This window comes from Metopolophium dirhodum, chromosome 1, assembly GCF_019925205.1.
Source record: "Metopolophium dirhodum isolate CAU chromosome 1, ASM1992520v1, whole genome shotgun sequence".
In the NCBI taxonomy this organism is placed as follows: Eukaryota; Metazoa; Arthropoda; class Insecta; order Hemiptera; family Aphididae; genus Metopolophium; species Metopolophium dirhodum.
The window spans coordinates 130,393,619-130,412,025 of NC_083560.1; positions in this window are offsets into that span (position 1 = coordinate 130,393,619).

An 18,407-nucleotide genomic window follows, 5' to 3' on the forward strand; every position below is an offset into this window, starting at 1 on the left:
GGTGGACAGGCTGGAGGAGGAAACGGGGTGAGCTCTCTCAGAGGAGCAACATGGTTTTAGAGTCGGCAAGTCCACAATCAGCGCGATCAAGTCGTGCCTGGATTGGGTGAACAATAATCCGGATATGCTGGTAGGTGTTTTCCTTGACATCTCAGGAGCTTGCGATAACCTGAGATGGAACATTCTGCTTAGGGACATGATGGACCTGGGAGCATCTGATGCAAGCAGGTCTATCATACGAAGCTATCTTACGGGCAGGAGGGCAGTGCTCTCAGTGGAGGGAGCGACAGCGTTCGCAGATCTCACTAGAGGCTGGCCGCTATCTGTCCCGACATCAGAAGGAGACTGGTTCTTCCCCTTGAAGTGGATCACTACGTGAGCCAGTTCCTCACGGGGCATGGCGACTTCAACTCTAAGTTGGAGTCCTTTGCCCTTCAGGGAACGGGCTTATGTAGGTGTGAGACCGAGGACGAGACGGTGGACCATGTGCTCTATAGATGCCCTGTGCTCTCCGCAGAGAGAGGCAGGCTCATCAGGCTATTTGGCGAGGACGTATGGCCGTGTGAGACCAAGGTGTTTCTGGAAACTAGGTCGAACTACTGTGCTCTACGTCGCTTTGCTAGGGAGGCCATCGAGGCCAAAAGAACATCGGACAGAATAGGCTTACTCCAGGAACCGCTAAGGCAGCGGACGGGTTGGTGACCCGGGGTGGACGCTCGCGTCTGCCTTCATCTCCACCGTCAGGCCCACCACTAGCCGGCTGGGGAGCCAAAATAGTGGGAGGTTGTAGACCGGGTTGACCAACCGACGTCTACTAAAAACCTAGTCGGCACCACGGGAGAGGGGAGCCCTATGGCGCGCTGGAACGGCTAGCCGAACCGGCCGCGATACCCCTCAAGGTTGAGGAGCCTACCTCGGCTGAAACGTGGTGGCTGTGAGACAGGCGCCAGATAGTAGTAACAAAACCACACGACCTAGTGGGAAGACGGTACCCAGGTGGCACTTAATTGAGTCATCCCAGTCTTCGAGAAAGGTACGGGCACAAGCCCGGTGCTGGTATTCCACAAAGTGACGTGCACAAAACTCAGAGAATACCCTAGTCCGTAGGGAGCTTGCCCCCGACGTTCTAGTTCCTCTCTCGCCCGTAAGTAGCGCCCCACGCTAAGGCAAGGACGAGCAGTGGTAAGGCGCAAGCCAAAAACCCGCAGACTCCATGTCCCTATATACCCGTGGGGTCGACGAAAGCCCACCTTGTCGTGGTGACCCCGCCCGGCTAGACAACGTCCAGTCGCTAAGAGGTTTTCAAAAATCGGGCCCGCTAAATCAGTTCTAACGGGCCCCAGGCGTCGCGTGAGCTGTTACGTGGCGCCGAGTCGTGCGCTCACGAGCGACGAGTCTATACCTCGGGCTGGGAGCAACCCGCGAAAGAAACCAGTCGTCCTGCAGTGTCGTTCGGCTGGCAGGCGTCGCGGGCGTAACCGGGCCTCAGGGTCTGAGGGCCGTCGTGGATGGGCGTACAGGCGCCAACCCTTAACTGGGGCGAGCACCCGGTGATCTTCACCGCTTGACGGGTGTTCAACCTGACCGTGGATTTAACTGTTTGCGGTCAGGGTTGTGAATGGTTTTCCGGAGGTTGGCAACTCCGGTCGTAGGCACCAGGCACAGACCCGGACACACCTCGACCAGGCAGGCACTAAACGCAATACACGGGAGAGCCCAACGTGAGCCTGAGGGAGCAGGATTCAAACCTGGCGGTAGGTCTAAAACGTAGGGAAGGACACCCGCAAACCAGTAATGATGAATGCGTTCCAAAACACACGTACCCCAGGTGATATGCCGTTAAATCCGGTAAATTCTCCCTCTGCGGAGGCAAGGACCCATGGATTCTGGGGGGGGGGTCCTTGCGCATTTATCGATCGGCCAGAGCTGAGCGGCCTGGTTAACGACCCCACGGGTGACAAATCTGACAAAGAAGTAATGACAATATCTGACAATATCAAAATCAGCGACGGGTCTGAAGACCAAGTAAAAAATCCATCTCATGCTATGACCAAACATTTTCTGACAATAATTGACTCAGCCGGGTATGACCTGCAAAATATGCACCCAGTGTTAAGATTAAAAGGTGGCGCTGATGACCTGATAACAACGCCGGTCACAGGACCGACAAAGAGGCCGCAGCCGGAGTCCAGCCCGGTAACACTATGTTCAAACTTAAACAAGTACTTCTTAGATATGGACATGGCCATAGCGGCATGCAGGGCCGTTAGCGACGACATGATCACTACAGGAAAAGTTGCTCGCAAATGGAGAGATCAAATCTCACACCTTCTGTATGAAATTATGATCTTCTCAAGGAAAATAGCTACTGCCAGCGCTAGTGCTATAGGGCAAGCCTTGGCCAGACAAGAGGATCTTAGAGAAGCACTTTCCCTTAACAGCGAACTACATATGGATATAGGCGCTTATAAAGAGAGACTCCAGGCTCAAGGGCAATCATTTATTCAGTCGAAACAATTGACAAACAGCCCACCTCCACCCAAAACAATACCATCCCCGATCTACATGCAGGTAGATGCAGATACACTCTCAGTGGATAGCCCGATCGCTGGACCATCGTATGCGGGTAAAGTTAAGAAAAAGGTCAAAAAGGAATAATTCCCTCCGCTACCCAAGCCACCACCTAAGTCGGAAAACAAGAAAAACAAGGGACCTGACTCAATTGTCAATGACACGCCAAAGGGACCAATAAAAACAAGAGTTGGGAATAAGGCACCCACATACTCAAAACGTTTAAAGCAACTAAATGCCAAAGCAAGGAACACAGAAGTAGGCTCCCGTTTTGAACTTGCTAGCGATAACGAAACCTGGACCGAAATCAGAAAGTCGGTTGAGCAAAAACTAAGTTGCCCCAGAATTCGTATTCCAAAGGGCAACAATGGTCTGATTTTATTTCCTGAAGACGAGGAATCACTGAAAGCACTTAGACGAAGAGGTAAGCTGGTAGAGAGAAAACCGCCTCTCCCAAGACTAATTATTAGCAGAGTTGATAAACTTTTGGAGAGTGATCTCTTGCCAGGGAGCCTTAAAAACCAAAATGAACACCTGGAGCTTACAGACAAGGACGTTGAAACAACCCACTGTACAAAATGGGTCCGCGAGATAGTGTAACGGTTAGTGGAGGTCCTACCAGGAACCTTTGCCAAGCTAGAAGGCAAGATAGCCTACCTCGGCATGACCAAATGCAGGATGAAAATGCATGACAAAATACCGCAGTGCTTTAAATGTCAAAAATATGGCCACACGGCAAAAACCTGTAGAGCCGAAGTATCAACTTGTAAGAACTGTGCAGAAAACCACGATTCTGGGATCTGTGAATCACAGATATTAAAGTGCTCAAACTGCAGGAGTACCGAGCACAAAGCCTCATCCGGCAGCTGTCTAGCCAGGATCTCCGCACTTAGAAACCTTCTTAGAAGAACAGACTTTATCATAAGAAATAAATAATTATAATGACTTGCCACGATATACTTCCTACTATAAACTCAATAAAAATCGTTCAAAATAACATTAATAAGTAAAGGATGGCTTCAATGCAACTAAGGGAATACTGCATCGATAGTAACATAGATATTACCCTTCTACAAGAGCCTTTAACAGTAAAGTCTATGGGTTTGAAGAATATAGCCAAGCCCATAATGGTTCTAAGGCAGGTGCGGCCATAGTCATAATAAGCAAAAACCTCGAAGTCATCAACCTGAGAAGGTACCAGTCAGACCATGTGGTTGTTGTTAAAGTAAACCACAATAAGAGCAGGGAGACTTTTACGATTATGTCAGTGTACTTCAAGTACAGCTTACCAACTTTACAGTTCGTCGAAGCCATAAAGTCGGTACTTGCAGTAAACAGAAATGTCCTAATCGGTACTGATACTAACGGCCACTCCCACATGTGGTTCAGTGACAGCTCCAACGCCAGAGGACAAGCAGTGGAAGATCTCATAAATGACAACAATCTAAGCGTACTAAATGTACAGGGCACTATACAAACTTATAGTAGACACGACATGGACTCGTCGAACATAGACGTGACACTCACTACCAGCGACATCGATGGTCGCGTTAAAAACTGGACGGTTAGTGATGTCACGGATAGCGACCACCGTGTCATAACATACACATTAGACCTAAGGCAAACGACAAGAAACCCACTGTCAAACAGCACTAGCAAAAGATACGACGTCAGAAAGGCAGACCGGGAATCCTTCAGGTACAACCTGGTCTTAGAAAGACAGAATATTTTGGAGGCAAACGTAAACTTCCATGCCCAAACAATAATAAGCGCCATACAAATGGCTGCAAATAAATCAATGCCCCAGATAATAAAGAAAGGAGGTCAAATGCGAAAACAAGCATGGTGGACGGAAGACCTCACCAAAGTCCGTAAAAAGGTGACAAAAGCTCGCAGACAAGGCCTACATGTCCATAAAAGAGAGTCATACAAGAGAATGCGCAACGATTATCTCAATATGATACGCATTGCAAAGATCCCTGGGGTAAAACCTTTAAGTGGACTAAAACCGGTAGTAGAAATAATGAGTTACCATCAACTCTAAAAAACAAAGATGGAGAATACACATCAAGCTGCGAAGAGACAGCAAACCTGTTACTCAGTACATTTCTTCATAATGTCCCTGATCAAGGAAGTCACTTGAGACATGGTCCTCTCAAGAACTTCTGCCCACACACGGTTGAAGCACAACGGATGAGGACAGCAATATGGCGAATGAAACCGACCAAAGCACCGGGCCCAGATGGAATAACAGCAGGCATGCTGAGGAAGGCATGGCCGGTCCTTGAAGATACAATAACGAAACTACATAACGATAGCATACAACAGGCTACCTTTCCCGACCCTTTGAAGGCAACGAATATAATAGTCATCCCAAAGGGGAAAAAAGACCCAGCGGATCCTAAGTCATATCGACCAATTAGTCTGCTGCCAACTTTAGGAAAAGCTTTAGGGACCATAATAATCCAAAATATCGAATCGGAAACAAAATTGAATGACATTGGTGAACAGCATGAATTCGTAACGGGGAAATCGACCTTGACAGGAATTCAGACCTTGTATGAATGGACTGATGCTAGTAAATGCCGCTACATCTTTGGTACATTACTCGCTATAACAGGGGCTTTCGATAATGTGGGATGGTGCCCGATGTTGGACAGACTAGACGAAATAGGGGCCTCAGTAAGGTCACTTCGTCTAGTGTCAACATACCTCCAGAACAGACGCTCCACCCTGAAATTGGGAAATACAAAGTACAGTTAGGATGCCCCCAAGGCTCACAACTCGGTCCTACACTTTGGAAAGTGGTAATGACGGCCATATCAAAGATCAAACTGGACGAAATATCTAAAATAATTATGTACGCGGACGATATAGCCATTCTTGTTGGGGCAGCAAGGCCAGAAACTGCGTTTAAACGTATCGAGCAGTACCTTGTGGAATTGCAAACATAGGCCACATCATACGACTTACATTCTCTCCGGGGAAGAGCCAACTACAATCTATCAAAGGAGGCCTAAAGTCCGGGTACTCCGTGAACTTTGGTCAGGATCAAATCACCTCAGGCGAAACCACGATATATATCTGGGAATAATACTGGACCCCCATAGAAGCTAATGGTACCATGCTTGTAGCCTTACTGACAAATCAAAAGACATGTACAAAAGGCTCAGAGCCCTGACCTCTGCCAACTGGGGAATGAGCAGAGAGGTCGCCAAGAAAATATACGAAACGGTGTTCTTACCTCGTGTGACGTACGGTGCAGAAATCTGGATAGAAGGAACGAGACTTAGCAAAAGTATTAAAAAGCTAGAAAGCATGCAGAGGGCACCGTTACTGGCCATTACAAGCGCATACAAAACTGCGTCAACCAATTGTCTCACGGCAGTAGCGGGAAAGTTACCCCTGGACTTGGAGATCCGCAGACATGTAGCAATGCGACAGTTGAGAGGCGGTAAGATCTCGTATGATACCATGGCAGAGGTTACAGCCAATCTAGCCGGCGAGTGGCAGGAACGATATGAAGGACGTAGCAAAGGTGAATGGACCAAGTACATGATCCCATCTGTAATAATAAGACAAAACATACCGATCATCTACCATTATACCACTATAGACCATTATACCACTCAACTATTAATCGGTCATGGAGACTTCAGGGCCAAGCTCCACTCATTCAAGCTCGTCAATAACCCTAACTGTGAATGCAAAGGAGGCTCTGAAACAGTAAGACATGTCCTATTAAAATGTAAACGGAATGAAGAAGCAAGGGAGAAACTTAAAAAAGAAATAGCTGAAGAAGGTCTGCCTTGGCCTCCCACAGAAGGAGCCTTCCTGAAAAACAAGAAAACCTATGAAGCACTAAGAGCATTTAGCAAAAACAGTCTAATACACAGAACTGATGGGTAAAAGGAAGACTCCTCCTATGGGTCAGGACATAGCCACCTTAATTTAGGTTAAGGTAAGGCATCGAGTAAGGTAAGGTATCGGGGTGACCTGGGAGAGCAAGAACGGTGTAAGTGGCAGAAGCGGCGGGTCACGCTCGAGCGTGTCCTGACCCGGGTCTAGCGGGGGGCGTACAGAATTCAGCATCGGTATTCCCTGCTTGTCGTAAAAGGCGATTAAAAGGGAACAGGCCAGTCTGGGCCGGCGTCTCGGACGCGGACACTCCGAAACCTCCGGGGACTAGGGTGTTGGAGGTTTTGACGGTGACCTAATGAAGAGCGGGTCAATCACTTGGCTTAACTGTCTGGTGATGCCTGTGATAGGCGAGGGGGCCCACCGAGAGCCCGTGGTACATGGCCTAAATCCCGGGAGAACACTAGCTGAGGCAATTACGCCGAAAATGCTTGGTCCGGGCATCCTACCAATGATGTGTCTTCCCTAACGCGAGGCGAGAATGGTACTTCGGGAGGCGGGCTGCAAGGTCCACGGTCGACGTCGGGTTAGGTTTCGAAGTGGTAGCTGGAGCTATTATGTGGTGAAAAGGCCGTATGCTTGGCCAGGAGAAAGCTGCCGAGTGACGGAGCTGCGCAGACTCGTGCGGTGCGAGCCGTCCGAAAATGCACGGCTACTCCTTAGCGCCCACTTAGCCTATCGTTGGGGTTATATGTAGCGAAGGTTGTCCGTAACCAAAAACGGAAAGCAAAGTGGATAGATTTCGGCTCACCAAGGTGGCGAAAGGCACCTGTATGCTCTAGCCGTATGGTACGGGCACGCCAGCCGTGCCCGGTGCTCGTGGTCCTTAGACGACGTGCGGCCGATCGGATGTCGACTGTAAACCTCCTCGGCTCTCGACTAGCGCACAGCACTAATGTGAGGTCCGTGGTTGTAGCCGCAAGGCCAAAACCCGGGAGTCCTCGTGTCCCTATATACTCGATTTACTTCCCGAAACTAACACTACCAAGATTATCACCAACGACGATGACATTCTGCTCATGGTAGTAGCCGCCAGGCCAAAAACGGCTTTCCGACGTATAGAAAAACATTTAGACACATTGAAAGACTGGGCCACTTCGTTCGGCTTAGAGTTCTCGGCCAATAAGAGCCAGCTGTTTTCACTCAAAGGCGGTCTCAAAGCTGGCTATAGTGTAGGTTTCGGCACGAGAGCAGATGCGCCCAAAATCGTCTCCACACCTACGGCCAAGTACCTGGGAGTACACCTCGACCCTAGACGGAGTTTCTGGGACCATATTAAAAATATCAGCTCTAAGTCACACGATATGTATGGTCGCTTGAGATGGCTCCGATCTGCCAACTGGGGTATGGGACATCTTGCTGCCAGGACTTTATACAGAGGCGTCTTTCTACCCCGCGTTACCTACGCTGCGGAAATTTGGTCATCTGGAACCAAACTCGCCAAAAGCCAAAAGAAGCTTTTAAGTGCTCAAAGAGCCCCCCCCTTTTAGCAATGACCGGCGCTTACAACACCGTGTCCACGAACTGTCTTTCAGCATGTTACGGATCTTCCTGGAGGTCCGTGCACAAATAAAAACAACGAACACTTTCGAACTAATTACTACTCTCTATATTTAACTTGAAAAGAAAAACTTACAATGCACTTAATGAATTATTTAATGTTTTATAAAAAATGGTCTGACAAATATAATGTTCTGGTGTGAATCACAATGTTCCGTCTACTGCTCTGAAATGCCACTGGCACGGCTTGCTATACGAGCCGTGCCTGTAGCCAGCGCTTGCCTGGAATTGCTGTCGCAGCAATTCCAGACAGTCGCCGTCGTACAATATTATATTATACACTATTATATATATATACTAACTAATATAGCCAGGGGTTCTTAACACCCCCCAACTTAAATGGAACTTAGGGACCTAATGGTTCCCTAATGTTCCGTACAATATGTTTTCACAACTAAATTTATGATTATAATGTTTACTTATCGATTATTTAGTGATAAAATATCCGGTAAATCCGGAGACTACATTCTAATTATGCTATTTCTAAACTTAATAGCTAATCCACTAACTACGGATATTACAGTTAACATTAAGATATACACAAGTACCATATGAAATTCCATTTGAAATATTATTAGAGAATCTGTTGTTACCTTTGGTAACTTACTTATTTCTATTAGCCTTTTGGATAAAGAATTAAAATCGTTTACGATACTTATGTCTTTTAGGTTCTGGGGAATTATATTTTTAAGACTCTCTGATAATACTGATTCATGTTTTTTGCTTTCTGGAATTAAATCAGTAGAGATACCTCTATTAGATCTACTTGTCGGAAATATAATGGAATTTTCTGTATGGATTTCACAATCTTGGGAGGTGGTCAACCTTCCTACGCCTGAGATCTGAAATGTTACTATTTGTGGAGGTTCCGCACATTTGATGGTCACTAAAGTTGGTTGTGTGTAAAATAACCATGCATTGGAATCCACTAACTTATCCCAAATGGATGTTGTTAATGTTACCAGTTTTATTTTGCAAGTTTCTGGGATTGGTTGATATGTTAGAAGTACTACTTCGCAAACGTTCGATCTCGAGCGGCGGTGAAATGTTTGACCACCTTTACATAATTTGTAAGTTCCTAAATTTACACATGATTCCCACTGTTTCCCTGTCATAGTGAAAAATTCCTCATTATCATTGTTAATTACCAAATATTCGACTTCGGGTTCAATTAAAATTAATGTATTGGTAGAATATATCATTGGTAATGAAACAACTCGATACACATTTAATACTTTACTTGAAATCAAGGGTATTTCAATAGAAAATATTAAGTACTCGTTTTGCACGAAAATCGTTATTTCAGAGATTTTGAAAAGGTTTGACATGGACTCGGGTATTACTTCTATAGGGAGGTCGTTTCCCATGGGTAAGTTGATTTTAATTTCTTTTAACTCCCGTAATAATTTTCTGGGGGTGATTACGCTGGTGTGGATCTGACCATCCAGTGCTGCATTTATAATGGCAACAAGGTTTTGTGTTTCGTAAGCATACTGATTGAGAGTTACCTCGAATAAAAAGGCTTGCTCTAACAGTTTATTTTTAAATTCTAATTTGTTGATTTTAACGATACTTTCTTTGGTCAGTCTTTGTAAATACTGCAAGTTATTTTCGAGTTTCTGATGATGTTCTGTGACTTCCTGTGAAGTATGATTTGCATCCAATATTTCTGCTTGTACAACTCTTGTTTTTTCTTTGACTAAATTAATATTCTGAATTTTGTTTTTGGTTAATTCTACGATCTTTTTAAATATGAATTCGGTGTCGATTTTCGAGTATGCACCATACAAAACGTTGATCAGGCGCTTGAAGGTACCTCCCAATCCTCGGCGATTTCGAATTTCATTATTTGAGTTATGCTCTATCGATAACATCGCGTTACGACGATTTAACTGAATTTCATATAAATATGGACGGGTTGTAGTAGAGAATTGGTTTACGAATTGATTACAAATATTTTCTATTTCTGCATTACCAAAGTTTGCTATCATTTGCTTACAAATTGTCTCCATTTCGCTATACTGGGTCATCAACTTTTCATATTTTGTGGTCAAGATTCCAATATCCACATACGTTACCAAGTTCCATTTAGTGTGAGAAGTTTTGATCCCTCCGTGAGATTCATAATAGAATCCTTTGTGATCCGGGAAGGTAGTAATGTTATAATTCTCTTGAGCTTCTGCTGTACTATCCCATATCCACATTATCAGGATTACCATTTTCGGGAATGACGGATTTTTCTTGGAAATTCCAAAGAATGCCATGATGAGTTTCCTGGAACAAATTAATTTTTCTTGTTTCATTTTTCGTGAAATAACTTTAGTAAATTTTGGTGTATGGTCTGATTCTTCTTGTTACTTTTTTTATGGTTACATTTTTATTTGTCGGATTTACATCTAAAATTTCATACGGACCTAACCACTTCGGGGCCAGTTTGTTTTTCGCGGCTTTTTCTTGTAGTAAAACCTTCAGACCAACTTCAAAAATTTGATGTTTTGCTGTTTTGTCGTACTGTTCCTTTGACTTACTCTTTTCTTCCAGCAAATTGCTGCTTGCAAAAGCCTGAGCTTCTTGCATTTGTCTTTTGACTTCGAATTGGTAGTCATTATAATTGTACTGAGGTTCTGGTTCGTTAGTGAAAGATGTGGGGATTTTTACAGAATTTCCATAAACCAAATGGTATGGCTGGAATTTCGTAGCTGAATGAACAGTGGAGTTATGGCAAAACATCGCATAGGGAATTTTGGTATCCCAGTTTAGTTGATCTTTTCCGATAAAATTTCGTAAATATTCTGCTAAAGAACGATGACTTCTTTCGAGACTGCCATTGCTTTGAGGGTGATAAGGCGTGGTCGACGTCTGTCGAATTTTAAGGAGTTTACACACCTCTTTAAAAACGTTGCTTAAAAATTCCGTACCACAGTCTGTCACCAGACTTTGTGGTATTCCGTGTAAGCACACGAATTTGGTCACAAAATGTTGTGCTACAGTATTCGCTTCATGGAGAACCATGGGGGAAGCCCATGCGAATTTAGTGAGGTCATCTTGTAAAGTTAAGATGAAAGAATTTCCACTATGTGAACGAGGTAGTGGTCCTACGACATCTAGGAATATCTTTTCGAAGGCTCTGGTAGCTGTGCTGGTAATCACCATAGGCTCTTTTGGTGTTCTTGTCGCTGTTTTATTCTTTTGACAATCTGGACATTTTTTTATGAATTGTTTGATTTGTTTTCTCATGCCCTTCCAGTTATGTTCTTCATACATCTTATTGAACGTTCTAGTTAATCCATGATGTCCTCCTAGCGGGTTTTCATGCAATTCTTTTATTTTCTGTATTTTCTGATCTTCTGTTAATTCATCTCTGGTGTAGATACAGACTTTGATGTTCGAATTTCCAAAGGTGTTTCGAAACATGTTTCGGATGATTTCCCATTGTAGTCCATCTGCTTCACTTCCAATCCTTGGACAAGCTAGACTGGTTATTTTTAATTGCAAACACAATTCTTTAAGTTTCTGTAAACAACTATAGATTGCTTGATATGTCGACTTTTGCCAGTGATGCTCTTTTGTCAATAAATAAAATATTGTTCGTTGTTCTGACTGAATAACGGCTACATCAGTAACTGATTTTTGTTCTTTTCGCAATTGGTCCACCTGCCCGAATTTCCGTCTCATTTGAAGGGCGATACCTCGAGACATATTAAAATCAGCGGAAACGCAATGTGCTATTGATGTAGTAGGTTCTGAGTCGAAAATATTACCTGGTAACTCAATTACATTGGTAGTAGGTTTAGCTTCGGTATTTAAAAAAAATTGGTATTCATCAGAAGGCTCTGTATTGCATAGAGGTTCTGAAGTGTTCGAGACTTCCGGTAAATCTACAATGTTTATTCTGTCGGAACCATTTGTAGACGTTCCCTATCTTCTAGTCTTGAAGGTTCTGACTTGATTTTGGATCTAGTCGTGACAGTTCTGATTCGACTTAATGCATCAGCGTTGGTGTTAGCAACACCTGGCTTATAGTGGATTTCATACTCATATTCTTCTAGTTTCAACCTCCATCGGATTAATCGGGACCCCGGGTCCTTTACGTTGAAAAGCCAGCTTAACGCTCGATGATCTGTAATAATTTTGAATTTCTGACCATATAGATACGGTCGGTATTGTTTGACTCCCCATACTATTGCACAAAGTTCCTTCTCCGTTGTATTATAATTTTGCTCTGCTTTGTTTAGAGTGCGCGATGCATATGCAATTGGTAGATCTTTCCCAATTGGTCCTTGAGATAATATGCAGCCAATTGCAAAATTGCTGGCGTCACATGTGAGATTGAATGGTTGTTCAAAATCAGGGTATTGTAGGAGAGGTTCTTTGGTGAGAATAGCTTTTAATTTGTCAAACGATTCTTGGCAAAGATCCGACCAATAAAATGGAACATCCTTCTTTAATAACGACGTGAGCGGTTTTGCAATTTGTCCATAATTCGGAACGAAACGTCGGTAATAGCCTGACAGACCCAAGAATGATTTGATTTCCTTAGCACTTGTTGGCGTTGGAAATTTTACTACGCAATCAATCTTTTGTGGGTTAGGCCTTACTCCTTTGTCGGTTATAACATGTCCTAAATAGTTCACTTCTTTTCGCATGAATGAACATTTTGACGGTTGGAGTTTGAGGTTTGCTTCTCGTAATCTGGCGAATACTTCTTTTAATTTCCTTGAATGATCTTCAAGGTCTAGGGCATAAATAATGATGTCGTCCAAATACACAAATGCTTTGATCCCATTCAATCCCGTTAATACGGAATTCATTAGACGTTGGAAAGTGGCTGGAGCTCCCTTCAACCCGAATGGAACTCTTAAAAATTCGAAATGACCTTTGTCCGTAGAAAAGGCGGTTTTATTGCAATGATCTGGGTGCATTTTGACTTGATGGTACCCTTGGGCCAAATCCAACGTAGTGTAGTACTTGGATTTTCCCAATTGGTCCAGAATTTCTGTAATGTTCGGTAGAGGATACGCGTCTCCTGTTGATATCTGGTTTAACTTTCTGAAGTCCACGCACACGCGATACTTCACGACTCCGTTTTCATCAGGCTTCTTGGGAACTACGAGTAATGGCGCATTCCAAGGGCTTTTGCTCGGGGCAATAATGTTGTCCTCCTCAAGTTTCTGAATTTGTCTGTCAATTTCTTGTCTATGCTTAAAAGGCAACCGATATGGACGTACATTAATCGGTTGTGCAGCCTCACTTGTTTTGATCTCATGATAAATCTGGTCAGTGCAAGATAGTTTATCTCCGTCTAGATGGAAGATATTTGAGTATTCCTCACATATTGGCATAAGAGATTCTCTTTCTTCTTGGTTTAGATGATCCAAATTTAATTTTTCCCTTAGGGTTCCTAAACGGCCTTGTCCGCTGATCTTTTCTGGTATGTTCTGAGTTGCATAAACATTAACTTCATCAAACTTATAGATAGTAATTGATTTCGTTTGTGCTTGGGTAAGTTCCACTGAAGATTCCGTGGGATTAATCACCGCTATGAGTATCTGATTCTGGTGCACTTGGTTAATCGTATTACTACATAGGATATTCTCTGAAACCTTTTGAGCTGGGATTAAAAGTGTTTCACCCTCTTGATATTCTGTGATAGGTATTGCGATTAAAGTTTCTGTTCGAGCTTGGATTTTCATGTTATCGGTATCTGGTACTATTAATTCGTTAGTTTGATAATTAATAATCGTATGGTTCCCTATTATAAAGGGTTTTCCTAAAATTCCATCTTGTGTAATGGGAAAGTTGGAATGTACTAATTGAAATTCTACTTGCATCATACGCTCGCCAATTTGAATACTTATAGTTGTCCGTCCTAATGTTGGGACTAACTGTTCGTCGATGCCCTTTAAATAGTAAATGGTATCTTCGTATACCATTACCTGATCCAAAAGTGAACAAATTTTAATTAGATTGAGATCACTTCCTGAATCCAGTAAAAATTTAGCATTGGGGTTAATTGTCTGAGAGGTTCTGCATGTAAAAGTATTATCTGTTAAATTTGACTTCAATGTGAAGATTCTGGAAATGATATGGCGGCGCTTTTTATGCTCCCTACCGGACGTCCGCCGGAAGCGCCCGGTTGATTTTGGTTTTCCGAAGCCTCTGCTTGAGCTGCTTCATTCCTTTTCCCGGTAACATATTTTAATTTCCGGCATACATCTTTTGTGTGCCCCGGTTTTTTGCAGTACTGGCACGTGATAGTGTTCACTGTAGCTTTGGAGGTTCCGTGTGGCGTGCTGGAATTTTTTGATTGATTTGTGTTGTTACCTCGGTTGGATCTACAATCGCGGGCCCAATGTCCTGGTTTATTGAAAATGTTGCAAGAACCATTTGGCTTTTTCGTTGCCACCGAGTTTCCTTTGTACAGTTTCTTGGATTCTTCGGATGACATCCTAATCCGTTCTTCCTCTCGGGCGGCTTGTATTGCCTTATCTAAAGTAAGCGGGTTTCTCGCCTTAATGTAGTCCTTTAGGTTCCCCAAGCCTTCCATAAAGACTTGAATTACCTGTCTCTTAATAGAAATTTCCATCGCTTGAGCAATTTCTGGTGAAAAGTCTGCAGTTTCCTGTTCAATGATAAGATTTTGTAAAGCTTCTACTCTCATGGAGTAGGTCAGAATATCTTCACCATTTTTTTGTTTGATGGCGTACAATTCTAAAAATAGATGTTGTGTGGTTCGCTGGGGTTCTAGACTTGTTTTAAGTGTTTCTCGTAATTCTTCCCATGTGTCGAATGTTTTAAACTTTGTTACCTGCCTCGCTTTCCCGGTTAACCTGGTTTGGATTGCCTGAAGCAGTCGTGGAATTGCCGGTTCCACTACACATGACACAACAAATTCGCATTTTTCAAGGAAAATCTCTAAATTTTCGGTGTCTTTTCCATCAAATGACTTTGGTAGTAGCCTAATCGCATCTTGAAGTCCTATTTGATTATTTGATATCGATTCTCCATGTCTCGAACTGGTGCTATCTCTTGTCTTCATGATTTCCTGAATCTTTAGATCAATTAATTGGCTTAAATCTGGATTATTTGAAATGTCTGTGTTCAACTGTGGTCCTAGTGCACCACTCTCTGTTGGTTGATCTTTATCTCCCATTATTTCCAATGGTTTTTGATTTACAAAAAGCTTAATTCCTTGGTTTGTCGATTCAACTGTGTCGCTTGAAGACCAGTCTAATAGTTTTTCTTGATTGGTCTGTAGAATTTTTGTGTTCTGGGAATTTTCTGAATTTTCTGTTGAAGTGGTTTCGAAGGCGACGTGAATTAAACTTTTGTCTATTTTTCTAAGTTCTTCGTTAACTTCGGTTAAAAGACTATTTGTTGCTACAGACAAATCCGCCTCCTTAATAAGTAAATGGTCGACGGAAAGTTCGTGTATTTGACGCTCGGAATTTGGATTGTCGGGATTGGAGCACCTTACAGGTAAACTTACTCTTGGTGTAGGGGTAGGGGTATCAATAACGGACGTGTTAGCCCCCTTGGTGGTTGAATCCTCCCCCGAATTTGCGCTCATTAAAGTTTGCCTAAGAGTTTCCTAAAATGTTTATTCTCTAATCGTAAAGAGATATATAAAAAAAAAAGAATTCGGAATAAGAAACACTGAGAACATGTGTTTACAAAGAAATACTTTTTTTCTAGTATAGGTTTATGTTAATATACGATGTATAATAATTTATTATCCTATGTTTGTAAAAAAAATTATTTAACTATAAACAGAGCTGAAAACTTAATGCTAAATACTCACGACCGCCACAATTGTTCGACTATAATGGATTGTAATGTTCAGTGTTCGTCTGCGTCTGGTCGTTGTGATTGATGCTGAATGCTCTGGTATATGACGTCGAATTGATCTCGGAACAATAACACGTCGAATATCCTCTTCGACACCTTAACCACTTCGGAACGATGTTCTACGCCCCGAAACTGCTGGCGCGGGGACCAATAATTAAATATTGGGTTTCGCTTTGATGATTAAATAACGTAAATATATCGTTATATTTTGATATAAATTCGTTACGGCGGCGCTATCGTGTTTATAAACAACGAGGGTGGCGCGCGGCGGCTCTGATATCGTATTATCGTAACAGCTGTGTTGTCGTCGGTTTTCAAACGTCGGCGGCGGCGACACGGATGTCGTCACAACCACGACGGCGGCGGCAACACGTACGCCAGGCCCACACACACACGGCGGCTGCCTGTCGTCAATTCTTTTTTTTTTCTCGACGGCGTATGTATGTGTAACACCACGCCGGGAATTTGCTGATCGCGCGTTTATAGAGACTCGTTCACACGCAACCGTTTGCATGTATATATACACACCATATAGATGTATATAAAATATTATAAAATAATAATATCTTATACTATTAGTGTTACCTTACGCCACTTGTGTACAATGTTCTGTTTCGGATGGATACGCTTTTGTTCGTTGCCTTTTCTTCTAATATATTGTTGAAAGTCTAGTTCGGCTATTGCTCGTGGTAACGGGATACTGATATTTGTCGTTATCCCACCGCTGCCACCAAAAATGTTACGGATCTCCCTGGAGGTCCGTGCACAAATAAAAACAACGAACACTTTCGAACTAATTACTACTCTCTATATTTAACTTGAAAAGAAAAACTTACAATGCACTTAATGAATTATTTAATGTTTTATAAAAAATGGTCTGACAAATATAATGTTCTGGTGTGAATCACAATGTTCCGTCTACTGCTCTGAAATGCCACTGGCACGGCTTGCTATACGAGCCGTGCCTGTAGCCAGCGCTTGCCTGGAATTGCTGTCGCAGCAATTCCAGACAGTCGCCGTCGTACAATATTATATTATACACTATTATATATATATACTAACTAATATAGCCAGGGGTTCTTAACAAGCAATCGCGGGGACAATGCCCTTGGATCTGGATATAAGGCTTCACGCATACAAAAGAAGCCTTTTGAGAAACGAAATGACAAACGTAGACCTATCCATTAGAGAAAACGAGCTCTTTAAGGAATGGCAGCTCCGATATGACACTCTGCCCAAAGGAAGATAGACAAAGAAAATTATTCCATCGGTTAGGCACAGGTTCAACCTACCGATGCAACTCGATCATTACACGACCCAGTTCTTAACAGGCCATGGGGATTTCCGGGAAAAACTGCACGGTTTCAACCTCGTCGCAGACCCAATATGCGAGAGCGACCAGAAACCTGAAACAGTGAACCATGTCCTGAGGCTTTGCCCAAAGACGAAGACTGCACGCGTCAGGCTGAAGAGGGCACTTAGCGATGAAGGTATATCGCGGACGCACCGAAACCCTCGGGAATTAGGGCGTTGATTGGTTCTGACCACGACCTCACGAAGAGCGGGTCGGTCACTGGGCTTAGCCACCTGGTGACGCCTTATGGCGGTGCGAGGTTCTGACCGCGACCTCATGAAGAGCGGGTCGGTCACTGGGCTTAGCCGCCTGGTAACGCCTCTGGGAGGCGCAGCTGGGCCCACCGTGAGCCCGTGGTACATGGCCCAAATCTCGGGAGGATCACAAGCTGAGGCAAGTCGCCGACGAAGCTTCGTCCGAGCATCCAACCATTGATGCACTTTACCTAACGGGAAGGGTGAATGTTACTTCGGGACGTGAGGGGGCCCCTCGGTGTTGAGTGATTGACACCGAGCCCTCACACGTCGATCGCGGCGGACACTGTCCGCGGTCGACGGCGGTTTGGCTTCGGAGTAGCTGTTTGCGGGAGCATACTATGTGGTAAAAGACCGTATGTTTGGTCAGAGGTAGGCTGCCGAGTGACAGAGCCGGGCGGACCCGTACGGTCACAACCGGCCGAGAAAACACGGTCTATCCTTAGCGCTGGCTCAGCATATCGTTGGGGCTATATTCAGCGAAGGTTGTCCGTAACCAGAAACGGAAAGCAAATTGGATAGATTGCGACCCCGCCAAGGTGGCGAAAGGCACCTGTATGCCCTAGCCAGATGGTACGGGTATGCCGGAGAAACGTGTGCCCGGTGCTCGTGGTCCTTAAGGTACAGTTTCCAAGCTACGACTAGTCGTTGCGGCTGGCCGCAACGATTTAGCTGAACGACTGATCGTTGCGTGTGTATTGGTTTCTTACAATACGACTGAATGCTGCGGCTGGCATTTATTTTCAGTTTAGAACGATATTTCAATGTGCACACCCGTACCTATTTTTTTTAATTTGTCGTTTTAATTTTACAAATCACTAAAAATGGAACAAGTAATTATAAATAATAATAAAATTATCATACATTTATTAAAAGAGGGGAGGAAGAAGAAGAAATAATGT